Source organism: Agelaius tricolor, unplaced genomic scaffold, assembly GCF_023055355.1.
Source record: "Agelaius tricolor isolate 1412-34295 unplaced genomic scaffold, bAgeTri1.0.p SCAF_1, whole genome shotgun sequence".
Taxonomy (NCBI): domain Eukaryota; kingdom Metazoa; phylum Chordata; class Aves; order Passeriformes; family Icteridae; genus Agelaius; species Agelaius tricolor.
The window spans coordinates 70,198,384-70,203,511 of record NW_027269261.1 but is presented as its reverse complement, the minus strand read 5'-3'; the positions used below and the strand labels follow the sequence as shown (position 1 = coordinate 70,203,511).

General features: G+C 41.2%; 1 long non-coding RNA gene across 1 annotated transcript; it reads right to left on the bottom strand.

Annotated features, from left to right (window-relative positions):
- Positions 1–453: 453 nt before the first annotated feature.
- LOC139591261 (uncharacterized) lies at positions 454–4,056 on the bottom strand. The gene is made up of 3 exons (XR_011679596.1): positions 3,825–4,056; positions 2,034–2,112; positions 454–1,014 (listed from the first exon to the last, which is right to left on the bottom strand). It is a non-coding gene; the product is annotated as an uncharacterized lncRNA (long non-coding RNA).
- Between the last annotated feature and the right edge of the window lie 1,072 nt (positions 4,057–5,128).

The following is a 5,128-nucleotide window of genomic DNA, read 5'->3' as shown; positions in this document are numbered from 1 at the left end:
TTAGTATTTTAGGTATGTCATGTTAGTACAATTACTGCATGGATGTGGGCAATTTGAGTATTCACGGACACAGATAGTAAAACAAAGACAAAGAGGAAATAAAAGGTATGAAAAATGTGACCTACTGTGACTCCTTGTTGTAATTAGTGTACATAAATGCTCAGTTCCAAACAAAAGCCATATTCTTTTCTCAATATTTACAGAGAACTCCAATATACAACTGTGGGCCAGGTCATTATTGACAGAACTGGTCTGTAATGAAATTGCATTTTGGCTTTGATACCAGAATGAATTTGATATTGCTGCTCAACAGAGGCTTTGCAATCTGTTTGCAATGACATTTACTTTTTGCTGTAAACATTTTGGGAAAGCTGAGAAGCACTAAGCTATAAAGCACACCCAGTGTCAAATCCCAGGGATTACTGAAGGATCGATATTTTGTGACAGTGATAGCCTCTGATGTGTGGTTTTATTCTGGATTTTTTGTTTATTTGTTTTGTTTTCTCCCTCTCTCCCTGCAGAGCTCTGGAAACACAGGGTAAAGCAAGAAAATGTCTCAGTTGTACTCCCCCAGATAGTCGAAACAGTTGTTCAAAGGTTGATGGATAACCACCAAGAATCAGATACAGAGGTAAATACTCTGCATTTCTAGCTAAGCAACAGCTAAATCATGTTTACAGCTTTATTTCTTAAAGCTCTTGTCAATCAGTGACCTAAAAGAGAAACACATTTCTTGAGATTATGAGCTTAGATGTAGATTATGTTGGTTTGTAATTTGCAGCATTGGCAGCAAATTTATGCAGTGCCCAGCTGCCTTCTGACAGGTTTATTTCAGCTCTCAGGACTGTAATAATGTGAAGATGAGTTAGGGCTGGAGGCTTATATGCAACTGCAATGCAGGATTGCAGGACCTTATTCAGAGAGTCAGTAGTGGGAACTCTTCTTCCTGAGTCATTGCTAAATCAGGGGTCAGTCATGATGTTAGGAAGCAGAATTAGTTTCTTTCAGGGAAATCTGAAAAAAAAAAAAAGAAAGTATGACCACTTCTGGTAAAAAACACAAACAACACAAACCACATTTTTCAGTGAAAGAAGGGATGTTGGGGCCCGGCTGCAATCCAGTCAGTTTCTGTGGTGGTGATTTAATTTCTTTACTGAAAATTCTCTTTTAGTTTTAATTGGAAAAAACAGCATTATACAGTTGCAGCTAGAACCAGTCAAAAAAATGACAAATCTGTTTTCCGTTAGTTCATTGAAATTGTAGGTTGGGCACAAACTTTTACATTGAATGATTTGATTTTGCTTCATTTTGGTATTGCAGAAGCACTTTATTTACAATAAAGTGACCATATTTCATTTTGATGCATGTTGTACATAGCAGCTCTTGTGACTCAGGCCACCCACAGGGTTTCTTATTTTGTTTGCCTAGGTTATTTTTAAAAAAGTCATTTACAGCAGTGTTTCACTGTACTGGGCTGTGTCATCACAGCCAGAGAGTGCAGCAACTTAGAGCCCCATTCCATGATTTGTGAAATCATTTAGCATCATTTACTTTACCAAAACTAAGAAGTATGTTCAGAGCATTGATCTGAGAGCAGGAGAAGGTGGTTTCTCCAGGTGGGAGGCAGTTGCTAAGTAAAAATTGAAGCCAAGCTGTCTGGCTGGGAAGTTGTTGAAGGGGAGCTGGGCTGCACAAGCACAGTCACTGCATCTCCGTGCTTTGCTTCAGGAGCTGCACACAGTGGAAGGAGGTGGCAGCCCAGGTGACACAACTCTGACACAAATTGGTGATGGTGTTCCATTGAGTGGCAGCACTGAGTGGTCCCAGCTGGGACAGAGTCCCACTGCACAGACACATGGTGACAGCCTTTGAGAAGGAAGGCACGGAGGCTCTGGGGCTGCTGCTTAGTCATGCCAGAAGGACAGGCTGAAACTATCACCAACTGTCTTTGGTGAAACAAAGATAACCTGAAGGCAGGGATAGTGGCCTGCTGCTCCACAGTTCATGTGCACAATGGATTTTACACTGGTAACCTTGTAACTTGAACTTCTACTCCTGGGTCTCTTCTTTTCACAAGGCATTGTCCCAGAGCAGTTCAGTCCTGTACATTGACTGAGACAGAAAACAGAAAAGCAGAAATGGGTCAGGCACTGCAGGGTCAGTACGAGATATTCTGCAGATATGGTTGCAGAACCAGCTACTCTGGAGCTCTGAGCCGTGCAGCTTCAGTTGTGTGTTTTAGGATAGCTACTATGTGTGGGTGGAATTTTGAAAAGAAGTAAACCCAGCCAATAAATCAGAAATGCTATCTTGTGGAATCGTGACATCCATGTCATCTGTTAGCTGACTTGGAGGCAGGGCTCCATTAACACAAACTCCACTGCTGCAGGCATGTCAGCTTCTACAGAAACCTACAGTAGGGACAAGACTGCTTGGGTTTCAAGGATGTTTGCACAGCAGAGTTACAACACCTGCACTTTTAATTTCGTTCCTGGGTTCCTACTCTAATCTGGTCTCATTACTGAACACATGATTTCAGTTCTTCTCTCAGATTCTTATCAGGGTTTTTTTGCTGCATTTTCTCATGCTTTTCCTTTTTTTTTTTTCTCCTACATCCTTTTCTGTAGACTGTCTGTTTGGCAACATTCCTTCTTGCCTGACTTACTGTCCTGTTCCATATGTTTGAAAAGGCTCAAGTTAGAGAGAAATGAGAAATGCATGTGAGGTTTCAGCTGGATGGAAAGATACAGGAGGAGTCATTTGGACCTCCCTGTAGCCTGTGAGCAGTGGAGTCTCCTCCGACTCCTTCCACTTTGCCAGCCCACCACCACCACCAAATCCTTGTGTCACCTGTGTTGTACTCAAAGGAAGTGGCCCGTGGTCACCAGCTGCCTAATGTCACTGGGCTTGCTTCAACCTCAGAAGAGACATCCCCCTCCCAGTTCCACTTCTCACTATCCAAAAGCAATACACAGAGGCCACTGCAGGTCTGAAGAGCAAACTCAGATGCTCCAAGGAGCTATCAGAAGCCACAAGAAATGTTCAGGCATGATCAGCTAAAATGGGATGGCAGATAGTTGAAAAACGAAGTATCTAAAGAACATATATGAACCCCGTGGGTTGTTCTGTTATCTCCAGTAGAGTCTTAGGATTCAACAAGCTTTTTGCTGATTTTGGAAAAAAGAGACCCAAATCAGAGGAAAGCTAGTGCTGCTCTGAATACAGATCACCAGAATTTTTAAGCAGGGCTAAATCTCTTACTAATGTTCTTTGTAATATAAAACAGCAACAAACAAACAAAACCAAACAAAAAACCCAAAGAAAATCAAACCAAAAAATACCAACCAACCAACAAAAAACCTGCAGAAAATTTCAGCAAGAACCCAGTGTAGCTATTAGCATTTACTTCTTAGGTCTGGCATGCAGAGGTGCCAGGCAACCTTGAAGCAGACTGTGCTGTTGGCTGAGCCCACAGTCTGCAGTTGTGCCTCTTTCTTATCTGAGGTGCATAATATGCTAGGAATGACTTCTACCTTCCCTGCATTGTGTTCATCTCCTTGAGAGTGCTGTTCAGTGGTATGAGAATGGTCAAACATTTATACCTAGCAATGACCTACCTATGTGAAATTTTAATACTGCCATTTAAATCTGTTTAAGTTCTATCACATACCTTCCTACTTGTGCTAATCTGTGTGCCCTTTCTGAGGGCAGCTTGATCGCAAAATATCAACAAATGGAACATACAATTGTTTTTATCATATATTAAATGGTCTGTATGTACAAGCTTATCAGAAAGAGCATATTTGTTCTGGTAAATGCATTACCTCACAGCTTGCTGAAGGAAGCTTGGTCACAGTTGTTCCAACTTTGTCTCTGGAGGCAGGGGACTTTATGCTATGGGAGGTCAGGCTCACTGATGCAGCAGAACCAGGTACAGGATCTTCTCCAAAAATTGAATTCCCTAATCCAGCTCCCCAGTCTTTCTCCTCCTCTGTTTTCAGCACACATTTCATTCTGTCAACTCTCAAACCACCAGTGAGGAGGTCTTTCCTTCCTGATGACTAGAAGCAGACATTTTAAGATAATGTATGAAATTTACACATTTCACAGAATTGCAGAATTACAGAATGGGTAAGGTTGGAAAGAACCACAGTGGGTCATCTGGTCCAACCTTCCGGCTCAAGCAGTTGTCACCTTCAAAAATTGGTCATGAACTTCCTACTGCTTCCAGGGTGTCAATATTTCTATTCAACAAACAGAGAAAACCAAAATTGATTATTTCATATCATCAAAGGATTATTTTAACCAAGCCACTCATTTAGGAAAATATTCTTGCTCTAATTAAATAGGTATCACAGAGCATATTCTGAGCTCTGGATTGTTTACTCCTAGGCTGTGCTATTTGCTCATCTCTAGCTTTGCTCATTCACTTTCCCTGCTGTGATAGATTGTGGGGCCATGCCATGGGATGATTATGGAAATAACTGCTCTCAGAGCCCAGCTCAATGACTGAGAGAAAATCTTGGTCTCAAAAAGCAGGTTAGTAAAGTAAGGGATGAATATGAATCTCTAGTGCAGAATCTTTATGTGACTTTTGTCCATCTAAAAGTACAAAATAAGAGGGGGTACTCAATCAGTGTTTCTGTTCTGCTGTATAACTCACCACAAGTGTAGCACTCAAAGGAATAAATTGCTGCAGCGTACCAGGTGGATGAATGTGTGAATCATTTGTCTCCTGCTGCTAGAAGCATCTTGTAAAAATGTCTGGTGGAAAAATAATGTACCTTCTCTGAGAGAGATGTATTCTCAATGGAACAGGTACCACATTACAGAGAGTGATGGAAGCTCTTTTTAGTTATAGCAGAGGGAATACTTTGGATATACCTCAGCTTGTAATATTCTGCATTATTTTTCTTGGAAACTTTATGTCTGCTGCATAATTGTATTGCTCAGTCTAACAATGCCTTTGTTTTCAAGTAGTGCACTGATTTCTTTGTGGCTGCATATGTTATTACTTTGCAAAAACAAGACACCCCAATGTAGTCTATAAAAGCTGGCCTGATTGGGGCCCTAGAGCAACTACCTGCATCAGATCCTCAGAGTTTTGATTTGATGGTTCATGAGCCCA